Source organism: Muntiacus reevesi, chromosome 7 (assembly GCF_963930625.1).
Source record: "Muntiacus reevesi chromosome 7, mMunRee1.1, whole genome shotgun sequence".
NCBI classification, from domain to species: domain Eukaryota; kingdom Metazoa; phylum Chordata; class Mammalia; order Artiodactyla; family Cervidae; genus Muntiacus; species Muntiacus reevesi.
This window is the reverse complement of record NC_089255.1, coordinates 42,743,850-42,756,328: the sequence shown is the minus strand read 5'-3', so window position 1 is coordinate 42,756,328 and position 12,479 is coordinate 42,743,850. Positions and strand designations below refer to the sequence as shown.

The 12,479-nt window shown below is 39.3% G+C and overlaps 1 long non-coding RNA gene across 1 annotated transcript in view; it reads left to right on the top strand.

Moving 5' to 3' along the window:
* Positions 1-12,479, top strand: part of LOC136172308 (uncharacterized) — a 37,394-nt gene that overhangs the window by 8,199 nt on the left and 16,716 nt on the right. Inside the window, exon 2 of the long non-coding RNA XR_010664000.1 lies at positions 8,796-8,929. This is a non-coding gene — a long non-coding RNA (uncharacterized lncRNA). The remainder of the gene's footprint in view (positions 1-8,795; positions 8,930-12,479) is intronic.

The following is a 12,479-nucleotide window of genomic DNA, read 5'->3' as shown; positions in this document are numbered from 1 at the left end:
ACGATCCAGCAGGAGCGACTCCAGACACCACTGCAGGCGCTGTTGTCTGTAACCAGGTGGCCCTTCCAGCATCTTGTCACAGAGTTGAGAGTGAGCAGCAAAATCTCTCCCAGATCCTTGTGGTCTGGCATTTGTTCCAACCACAGAAAATGTGTGCTTTAATGAGAAGAGTATAAATGGTTGTGTTGGGTCTTTATTCTAAGATGGGCTGCCAGGTACCTCTGCCAGGCAAGATGTTCAAGATGTGTCTCAGCATAGAGCGATATGTGTGAGATGCTGGGTCTAGGAAACAAAATCCCAATTTTATACTTACCATTTGCTTGGGGAGAAATTTTGGTTCTTTTACCTCATCCATAAGGGTGGGATGATTGCTAGTGGGTATATAACACATACACAGATATGAGCAATATTGATAAAATGCCCAGCCTAGTATCTGAACAAAGTAGCAGGCACCCTTCTATATTTATCTATTGACTGATCGGTCGATATAGATATGGGATACGTATATGTATGCCTATGTATATATGCATTTGTATTTGCTAAATTAGCAAACACATCTGTAACACTAACTAAATGGCAGTACTTTACATCCGTTAAAACAATATTAACTTATTTAATTGTCTTAACAATCCCAAAGGTATCTAGGTGTTACTGTTGTTACTATTATCCTTATTTTTTATAGAGGTGTCAACTAAGGCATAGGCCAGTTGTGTAACTTGCCCAGGGCCAAAAAGCTACTAGGAAGTATAGTAGCCAGGATTAACCCCAAGCTGTCTACTGCCATAATTAGTATGTGTTTTCAGACACTATAAATGTCACTTTTCTTCCTCATTCATTCAAAGAAAAGGCATAGGGAGGGAGGTGGGAGGGGGGATCGGGATGGGGAATACATGTAACTATATGGCTGATTCATGTCAATGTATGACAAAACCCACTGAAATGTTGTAAAGTGATTGGCCTCCAACTAATAAAATAATATTAAAAAAAAAAAAAAAAAAAAAGAAAAGGCATAAAAAAGAAACACCAATAACCGTGTTCCTAGGTCTATGGCTATTTTGCCAGCACATCGCATGGAGCAGACTATTGAAAGGCTGCTTGTGATGGTTTCAGTGAGTTTCTGAGTAGGAGGCCTGGGGGCTGTGGACCAGGAGGGCCCTCACAGTGAAGCTGGCAGAGAAGGAAGTGGCACCCTTGGCTGGGAAAGCTCTGCTGAGCCCTCGTGGTAAGTGGGGACTGGTGGCCGTGGGAGGGTTAACTCGACAAAGCTTCCTGGTCGCTCCTCCACTGACTGACCAGTTTTGCTGGCAGGTCTCTCTGCCCCGACATGACTCAACTCCATTCTATGTGGGTGCCTAGTTACTCAGTCACGTCCGACTCTTTGTGACCCCTTATGGGCTATAGCCAGGCAAGCTCCTCTGTCCATGGGGTTTCCCAGGCAAGAATTCTGGAGTGGGTTGCCATTCCCTTCTCCAGGGGATCTTCCCAACCCTGGGATTGAACCCCAGTCTCCTGCATTGCAGATGGATTCTCTACCATCTGATCCATTACTCTGATACAAAGGAATCATACGATAGCAGAACAATCAAATGACTGACTTTATGTTCTCAAAATTAGGAAAAACAGATATCAGGAGCAGTGGTTTTCAAACTTTTTGAGGGGGAGCAAGAAGATTTTTTTCTGTTCTGGCCTTTGGTGGCGCTCTGCCTTTGGGAACCTTTTCAGTGGCTCCTGAAAAATCTAAAATGCAGAGGTTTCGTGGTATAGATGGAAAATTACAGTTCTGTTTTAAATGCATCATATATCTGAGGACCTGAAAAACAGAAAGGTAAAGTAATTTTCCCAAAGCCACACAGCAAGCACAACCAGGCTGAGAATCTGCCATTTCCTAGTGCCCCAGTTCTCTGTGACTCATATCCTGGTGTTACTGACTTTGGGGCTCTCTGGGGACCAGTTTGGAACAGATAACACAGTGTCTGTGAGCCACGGGGTCCCTCAACTTCTCAGCTGGTGACCTGCTGGCCAAAGTGGGAATTCACCTGCCAATCCCAGGGCTCAAGCAGGAGCAACTAGCAATTGTTGACCATTGGCATCAGCAATTGCCAGCGTTGATGAAAGGTTCCCACTCTGGGGAACAGATGCTGAGACAGAGGGATCATATTTTACTATAATGGAGCCGTTTTAATGTATGCCTTGCCCATCTGTCTTCCATAAAGGTGCAGCAGCCTTCCCTCTTTATCTGGCTGGAAGGTACAGTTATTTTTATTGTCAGGTGCATAAAATATATGGAATCACTTGAAAGAGCTTCTTTGGAATGCACAGAGAGTAGCTGCTTGGCACAAAGCACTGCTAAATATTTTGTAAGGTTTTCATAATTCATGAAACCTGTTATTCGTGAAGGTTTTTCTTGAGACCCAATCAGGAATCCCCAATTACTCCTATGAAGAGCAGAGAAAGAAGACAGTGCTACTTTCCTTCTGGGTCTGCCTATCTGATCTATTTGTCTCATCCACACAAATATTTACACAGGGCTCTCTCTTGATTACTAACTCGTCTAGCTGTAACCAGTTTCTTGCCCCCAAATCTGGACGTTTTGGAACAAGCTGTTTAACTATCTCAGGCCTTGGTTTATCAATTCATGGCAAGGACCAATCTAGGGGTTTTCATGAGGGTGACATTGAGTTAATGTTTATAAACCATGGTGATGTTCTCAGATGAAAGATGTTCAGTGAATATAAAAATACTCAGCTATGATGATTAATGCATGGTCTTTGCCAATGAGATTATTTAGACGATGGAACAGTGGCTACTATTTTGATCGTATAGAGTCTCACTGAAGTATTGAAGCACTTTTCTGACAAGAAATCATGGCAAGTGTTATTTAATCCTCACTTTAGAGACCAACAAGTTGAAACTTCATAATGCACATGCTTTACCCACAGAGCAAGAGTTAAATTTACCTGAGGAAAAGTTATCAGCATTGCTTCTCTTCCAGGATACTGGCCCCAAAACTCATCTACCTTGTCTCTCTTGTTGGGAATTTTGTAAAATATTCTGAGCTATGCATCATTCCTCAAGGAAGATGGCACAGCCCATAGGAAATCCACTTAGCAAGCAGGTATCGAGTCCTGGAGATACAAAGATGAGAGACAAAAACGCATGTTCTCAAAGCCCTTAGGATTCAGAGAGAGTTGGGGGAATGAGCACACATGATCAGACTTTAAGATACCTGATAAACTTTGCTAATACAGCAGAAACTAACTATACTCCAATAATTGTTTTTATTTTATTCTAAAATTTTTTTTAATTTTTAATAATTTTAAAATTTTTTTATTTTATTATTTTTTAAATTTTTTATACTCCAATAATTTTTTTAAAGATAGAGCCACACACGTGAATGGAGAGGAGAGAGTCCAATGGATAGTAAAGGGAGAGTAGGGACAATATTAAAAGTGATGCTTTATTTGTTTGTAAATGTGCTTTTTTGTTTATGAGTCTTCACATAGGTTCCCTCAGAAGCAGATGCTGGGGCAAGGATTTGAGGTTTATAAAGAGATTTATTTGGAAGGTAAAGAAAACATCACCGGTGACAAGAAAGGGAGAGAGGGAAGGGAGTGAAGCTATCATTGTGGCCAATCAGGATCATTTCTGGGGAAACACACACCTCAGAGCCATTACCGCAAGGGACAAGGTTGAGCTCTTGAAGGAGATTGCTCCTGGGGGCAGTAATTCTTGCCTATGGAGTGTGTGGCAAGGTGGGCTGCAGACACCAGAAGTCTTTGAATAAAGAGGGCATAGTTAACTGCTCCACTTTTAAAGAAAATCACCACTGGAATGCAAGCTACTATATTCTCTAGTGCATCTCCTTGATTCTCTGGTTTATAGACACCATTTAACTGTAGATTTCAGTCAGTTGAAAACAGTTGCTATTAAGAGCAGGGACAGCCCTGGTGGAGGACTGGTTAAGAAGGAAAGATTAAGTTATAACCGATTGCTCATACTTTGACAAAAGATCCAGCAATCTCCTCTTGCCCTTCATGGCTCAGAAAAGGAGTCTCCTCCTCAGCCTTCATCCTGACCCTCCTAGGTCCCTTGCGGGACTCAGAGCTCACTGCTTTCATGGTCGTTATAACATCTACTTGGACTTTTTATTTACTCATCCTTCTCCTTCAAATGACTCGACTTCCAGAGGCAGAGTCTGAGCCCAACAGAGAATCTTTCAAGTGATGCATGTGACCTTCTTTTAAAGGAACAAAAGTAAGAAATCTTTTCTATTTTATGACTTTCCCTTTAGAGCAAATGTATGGGAGAATGTGAATGTGTGCCCTGCTCCAGAGGAAGAAGAGCTGAAAATCACAAGTCAGAGATTATGCAGTGAGCACAAAAAGAGACGTGAGGAAGGGAAGGGAGGCCCACCAGGTAGATATGTGCTAGGGGTTAAAAATCAAGCAGCAAAAAGCATGGCATCAGGGCTTCCCTGGTGGTCTGAAGGTTAAGAACCCAACTGCCAATACAGGGGACACAGGTTTGACCCCCGCTCTGGGAAGATCCCACATGTCACATGGCAACTAAGCCTGTGCGCCACAATTACTGAGTCTGTGTCCTCCGCAACACGAAAAACCACCACAAAAAGAAGGCCTTGTTCAGCAATTAGAGAGTAGCCCCCACTTGCCAAACTAGAGAAAGTCTGCACCCAGCAACGAACACCCAGAACAGCCTAAACAAATAAATAAGAAATGTTTACCTTTTTAAAAATATAATATCATATGAAGAAAGATGAGCCCTTAAACTCAAGCCTAAGACTCATTTCTTCTTCCATTTGTACTTTTAGAAATTTGTATTTATATGTCATCTATCTAACTATGTATTTATTGATCTATCCGTCCTAGATTGTGTGTTCTTATTTTTTGTTTAGTTTTTTCTTACATTTTATGCCATTGTTTTATTGATAGAAAAGGAGCTAAAATGCTCATCCCTCTCTCCCTGACATTAGGCTGCTTTGAGCAAGTATGTATCAACAGCATCCTAGATTGTGCGTTCTTTAATAGAGAAGAAAAAGTAAAACTCTCCCTGTACCAAAACCCCTGCTCTCATTAAAAATAAAAGTAATCCATATAAAAGATCAGCAAATCCAATGGTAGAGAATAGTACAGAGTGGAAAGGACTTCTCCAGACCCACAGCAGATCCTCTCCCCCAGGAAACACCTAGCAAAGTTCTGCATAATTCCTTCCAGAACATAGCCTGATATGAAGATAAAGTGACAATAGATAACATTTATTGGGTGGCTACTATGTGTCTGGCACTATTCTAAGACCTTGATAGATACTAAATTCTTTAATCTACAACATAAATATTTTCATGCACAATTTACAGAAGAAAAAACTGAGGCACTGAAAAGTAAACTCACTTGCCCAAAATGACATACATGCCTAGGTAGAGGGAAAGGCAAGATTTGAACTCAAGAATTCTGAATCAAGAATCAGCCTTTTAAGGGCTAATATATTCTGTTTGCAAACCACATGTGTTAATTTGTATATTTTAGTACACAAATGCTAATTTGTGTGTGTGCATGTGTATATGAAAATAGACAACTCTAAAACTGGCAAGAAGCACACTTGATTTAAGCAGCTGGGCCCTTTCCCTAGTGCCACCTCTTTCTGGAGGCTTTACCCCGACCTTGCCAGCACAAAATAAATTCCAAAGTACGTTTACAACATTTTTGTAACAATCACCTGCTTCCCACCATATACATTTTATTGTGCACAATTCTATCAACAGCATTGTCATTAATACACTTCCAGACTACAAACACTGAATACAGGCAATTTTACTAAGTCTGCTTTTACACTTAGGTAGAGCCTAAATCGCAGGTGTGCACCAGCGGTTCACTTGGTAAGCGAGATGTGAAACTCTAAATGCCTCCTTGATCCTCTTAGGCGTTATCGGGTGTTGGGCAGGGAGGGTCCAAAGTAAACAATTTGTGAAGGACCTTGAAATTGTTACCATACTATTCTGTATCACAAAGACCAGATGGCCAATGGAAATAAGCTAGCCAGGCAACCATAGTGAAGACCAATCATATCAAGAGCATTGTGTTAGGTGCCAGAGCTATCAGCTATATGGGTTCTGTCTTGAGAGTTAACTGCCTAGTTCACAAGCCATGGCCATAGTCAATGGTTTCCCAGGTGTATTCTGAGTGTCCCAGGTTTGGGGCAGTTGCCTTCCAGGTGAATGGGAGGCTGAAAGAAGAGATGGCTCAGCTTGTCCTCTATTTCTACTTTATCCCTCCAGAGCAATTCCTCTCTTCTCTGTTTTGTGTGCTGGGCATCAGCCTCCCATTTTATATTTACAAAAGCTTTCAGTACTCAAAATAACTTGAAAATCATTTCCCTGAGGTATTTGGTTTAAAGTAAAAATAAAATTTAATTCACTTTTGGTCAATTCTGTTTTTATCTTTAGGTAGTCAAATAGCTTGAATGAACATATCTTTTATATCTAAATGCTTTTATTCTGATTATGTATTTATATACCCTTACTGTTTAAAATGTTTAAAAATACAGAGAGGTTGTAGTCCTCATTCCCCAGGGTAATTACTTGCTTCCATTGTGCTGTATTTCCGTATAGCTTTTATCCTATGCAGATCACATTTTTAGCTTACATTTTTATACAATGAGAAGCACTTACAAGGATAGGCAGGTCATCTTATGGGTACCATGCTAATGTCCCCATATTGTTCCAATCTGAGCACACGTGCTGCTAAAATAATGTAGGTTAAATTTTATTTTATGTATTGCATTTTCAATTTCTATTATATTTTAACTTTGCCCACAGCAGGAAATTTTTTGGTCTGAGTCCTCCAGGCCACATCTAATTTGTTCTAGTTGCTGGCATAGAAAGTATTTTCAGTCTAGGGGGACATGTAGCATTCTCTTTCCAAATCCCCAAAGGGGTGTACTTGTACAAATTTGTCAAAACCATGGTTTTATGATGATGCTGAGATGCAGATCCATCTGACTGAATTTTAAATTCATGCTCCATTTCCTAGAGCCCTTTCTGAAAAAGTAGAAGGGAAAAACAGGCATTCTCATTATGGTGTTACTACCCCTGAAATGTAGTGCTGTAGGATTTTATAACAGCAATATGATGGACAGTCACCTGAACGGCAAAGCTAACTGAAACATGTACAACTGTTTGAAAAGGCTAATTTGGATTGTTCATCATCTTGTTATTTGACTCCTGTCCCTCCTTTGTGGATTTATGTGTTCACAGAAATATAGCAACACATAAAATATGCAACTAAAATTGTATTGTTTGCATGTCATTCATAACCTAAAATTTTCTAGGTTAAGACCAGATTATTTTCTGACATTTAGAAAAAAGATTTTTTATGTAAGAGTCCACTTTTGACTTCATGAGTGGTCTTGGATAAATAGTATGTGGTGTATCTAAGTCACTTTCAAAATTCTGCTAAAGAATAAATCTAAGAAACAGCTAAATTAAGAATGTCATCTTTTCAGTTTATATTTTTACAGATGATTCACTTAAATGACTTTAATCTTGGCACATTTAAAGTGATTACTACAATGAAAAGTATTAATTCTATACACTACATTTTCAATTGTGCATTGAGTTCCCAACACTGTTCAGAGAAAGGTCTATATAAATAAGCAGGTTTAAAGCAGATGTGGCCAAAAATATGATTTGTCCAAAGATAAACTCTTATAGTATGTAAATATCTCTTCTGCTCTTAACAAATAGAACTTTAGGGATGAAATAAGACCTGATCATTTTAGAATATGTATTAAACTCACCACATGCCACTTCCAATGCCAAGATTCCACTGAGAAAGGTGAGTAGACTGTGGGTCTCTATCTTAGACTGGTTCATGTCCGAGCAGAATCTCATGGTCTTCCATAGAACAGATAACGAGTCTTAGACCCAAGATGTATTCCAGGGAGAAGTTAAGGAATAGATGGGTCCAAGACTGAAATCTGTGTCTACAAAGTACACAGCATCTCTCCAGTGGAAATTTATCATTTCAAAACACTTGGCCACTGCAAGTCTCTTTTGTTTCTTCTGTTTTTGGTTGCGATTAAGACCTACTTTTGGCTAGGGTTTTTGCACCTAAGTTTCTTAAACTGCCCACTTCTTATCAACAAATCAATGCTTTTCTGCCATGAATTTAAACAAGAATGATGCCAGTCTCTGTTTTTAAGGCTGTATATTCTCTTTTGGAAGACAAAAGACATAAATCTGTAAATGTTTCCTGAAGATTCAAGTGCCTTGTGTTTCATATTCTCTGAGACATACCACACTACTGTTGTTGAAAGAATATGGAGCTAACATTTCTTTCAAATTATATACTCTGATCTTATTTTAGCTCTTTATATTCCTCAAATCCCCGTGAAATAACGTACTCCTTAACACCAACCCCAGGCAGCCATTTACCTGCTATCTACACTAATGACAATTATTACTACAATTAGATATATCATTTTTAGGCATCATGAAATGCATATTCTTTTGTGTTTATCTTTTTTGATCAGCATAACTTTTGAGATTTATCCACACTGTTGCACAGATGAATAGTTCATTCCTTTTAAATGCTGAGTTTAAGTCCATTATATGTCTATATCACATTTTGTATATTCCTTTACCATGATGGACATTGGGTTGTTTCTTCATAAAAAAGGATGAATAGGCAGTGAGTACAAACACCTTCTCACTGCAATGCAAGGGTCACCATGACCTCCTTGTTGCATTGGGAAAGTAACGTAAAAGTTTGGTTTTGTTCTAGATTTCAGGAAGAGAAATCTCTGATACATTGACTCAGAAAACACAAATCTCCTGTTGACCCTCAAAACTGGAACTCAGTGACTTCAACCTTTCTTCTAAGAAAACTAGTGGCCTGTGTTTTATTCATTTCTTTCTGTAAGTATTTGTTAAAATGCACTATATCCCCAGCACTGGTACTAGAAAAGCCTGAAATATCTAGAGTAGTATGTATCATGTCTTTTAGTTTATTGTTAATGAAACAGTGAGCATCTTAAGAACAGAAATGTGATTCATTCTTCTGTGCTCAGTATTGGTATATGGGTACTTACTAAATGTAGTTAATGTCTGAATGATTGTATGTATGTGTGCATGAGCAAAGTGTCAGAGAGAGTTGTCTTGCTTGAGTTTTCTATATTTTCTATGATGGAAGTTTTTTTTTATGATGGGAGATTTATAACCAAATAGCTAAAGCCACTCCAGGAAAATGATAATCCAGATCTCTACCAACATCCCAGTGAGGAAGTCAACTAATACTCTGAGTAAGGCTTGTAGCATTTTGATTCCTAATGGTTAAAATTTCCCAAGTAGAAGATAATGCACCAGACCTTGGACGTGAAGAGGGTCATAAGAAAATAATTTCTTCTTAGATTAAATCTGAGGTAAATTCAATAATGAAAAGAATATTGACTACCACTATAACAAATAGTATTTGGTACACTTTATAAAACATTTTCATATACAGTTTCCCAGTGGATCTTTCCAATATCCCTGGAAGATAGCCACAAGTAATATTGGTATACCTACCCCCACTATATACTGCTGGAAATGAGGTTTAGTAGCAAAATGGAGTAAATGGGCTCTAGAACTCTTTTTTACTGTCTTTCTAGGATAACCCCTTACTGACAGGGTGTCATGGTGGTAGTCTCTGTTTCCCATGATTTTTAAATATTATTCCTTTGCTGTGTGCCAAGAAATGAGATAAATTATCCTTATTACAGTGTATGTTTGTGGAAGGTACACTGTGCATAGTAGTAAAGAAAATTCAATTGTTAAGCAAAGTTTTAACACCGAATTCCATGGGGATGAGCCCCACAGAAGTCATGACTCTGTGAACCCTCAAATTCCTTTTTCTATACAAACTCTATTTCATAAGGTGTTAACGGGAACTTGCTGAGATGACTGTTTTCTCTTCAGTTCAGTCACTCAGTCATGTCTGACTCTTTGCGACCCCATGGACTGCAGCATTATAGGCTTCTCTGTCTATCACCAACTCCTGGAGCTTGCTCAAACTCATGTCCATCAAGTCAGTGATGCCAGCCAACCATCTCATCCTCTGTCATTCCCTTCTCTTCCTGCCTTCAATCTTTCCCAGCATCAGGGTCTCTTCCAATGAGTCAGTTCTTTGCATCAGGTGGCCAAAGTATTGGAGCTTTAGCTTCAGCATCAGTCCTTTCAGTGAATATTCAGGACTGATTTCCTTTAGGATTGAGTGGTTTTATCTCCTTGTGGTCTTAAAATACCCTTAATTATCTTTATGTTATACTTGTCCAGGAGGAATTCCTTAATTTAGACACATCTATTCAGGAATTTTATTGCCTTGGCTTGTTAGCTGTAGACAGGAGCTTGGAAGGAAGGATCTTTGAGCTACTAATCACTCCAGTTCAGTCCTTCAAGGAGCAGAGTGAGGCAGCACTATGTGTAAGCTATCACATCAGGATATACTAGAGAACTGCTCACATTTGGAGAACAGTCTTCAGTTGCAAGCACAGCCATCAGTGAAATAACTGTAGCTTGACATTAATCTTGTAGCAGGATTACATTTCAGGCCATTGCTTTGCAGAAGATGAAGTGTGTTTGCCTCTGCTTCAGTGACAATGGTGTAACTGTATGCTTTGTAATTGGGTCCTAAGGAAGGAAAACTCAACTTTGTTCAGGATCAGGACTGGGTAATTGAACAACATTTGAGTTTCTGTTATTCCCACCAATAGCTGAGAGCTATGACTGAGAAAAATTCAATTAATCCCTCTTTCTCAAACAGCTATATTTCTACACTCTTATTGGCCTCTATAATAGCTCATGAAGGGTAAATAGTTCTCTTTATTAACGCTTCATTAAGAATTTTTATATCTATGTGACAAGTGGTGCATTCTTTGCACAGAATAAAGTACTTGGAGACTTGATTCCAGCTGGTCTCGATTGGAAAACTCATTACTGTTCTTAGCCTGACTGCCAGGAAACTCCTCAGGGGAGAAATATAGCCTTGTATATATGGAAACACTCAAACTGGATTGGTCAACTTTTACAAATAAACCATTGGAAAATGTAATTTAGAGGGAGAAGTGTATCAATTGCAGATTGTTTTCTTAATTGTCGCTGTTCTTTCCCAGTTTCAAATTTTAGGTATTTTTCATAACAAAAATAATTAAAAGTAGGAAACAAAGCTCATCATTCAGTCTTTTAAAACAACATCTTTCTGTAATGACAAAGGGAATTATAAATGACTTTATAATTTGGAGGTAACATTACAAGATCCTTTATAGTTAGGCAATTGATAGTCATCTTGACCAAGTTTTAGACTCAAGTCACCATCTCTTGACTCAAAAATCGGCAAAATCAGGTTAGAATAGACAAGCAATTGTTTCCAGTGGAGAGGATTAAAACACAATTATGAATACATTCATCTTCCTTGGCCCAGGGACTCTATCCCATAATACCATTTGCATAATGGGTTACTTTGTTCCCTTTTAAATGTTAAATTTGGAACATTTTATTCCAAGAGCCATCAAAAAATAAACAAGTGGAGCTCCTAGTCCACAGATTTTCATATGTATCTGAGGCTAAAAATCAGTCCACTTCGCCTGTATTTAGGGAAGGATAAGCACTTTCTCATTTGTTTACACACCCAAGATGTTGTGGTTCTAAAGAGTTGTAAATATAGGTAAATGGAAGTTAGTATCTCACTTCATCTGCCACACACTCAACAAGACACACACCCACACACACACACCCTCTGCTCCTTTCTGAAGGAAACTGGGGAAGCCATTTTGTTTGTTCGTTGGCTTCTGACTGTCCAGCTCCCTCCCTGACCCTGATGTCTTCTACTCCTGAGCTGTACGCCTTAATCAATGCAAGTCTGCACTCTTTCCTCCCCTGGGTCCCCAGTGCAAATGAACCTGACCTATGTCTAATTGCCTGGATGGAAAAGTGGTAACTTAAAAACCAGTCACTGCACATGGAGGATCTATTATTCAACTCAAGTGGAACACATTTAGGTTTCGAAGAGGGTGTCTTAGGCTACCTGGGCTCCCCAGGTGACTGGGGTTGCAAAGAGTCAGATGCATGAAAGTGAAAAGTGAAACTGAAGTTGTTCAGTCATGTCCGACTCTTCTAGACCCCATGGACTGCAGTCCACCAGGCTCCTCTGCCCATGGGATTTTCCAGGCAAGAGTACTGGAGTGAGTTGCCATTGCCTTCTCCGAAAGAGTCAGGTACAATTAAGCAAATGAGCATGCATCCTGGGGATACATAATAGCTGAGTTTAGTCTTTAGTGGAGGGAATTCAAGGTACAAGGTTGACCAGCAGATAGATCTTTGGCTGGGGGAGAAAATTCCATGTTCTCTCATATACCATGTAGAGGTACTTTCTCCTGTCCCCAGTTCAGCCCTGCACAGGGCTCAGTTCAGAAAGGAAGTTAAAAAGCACTGC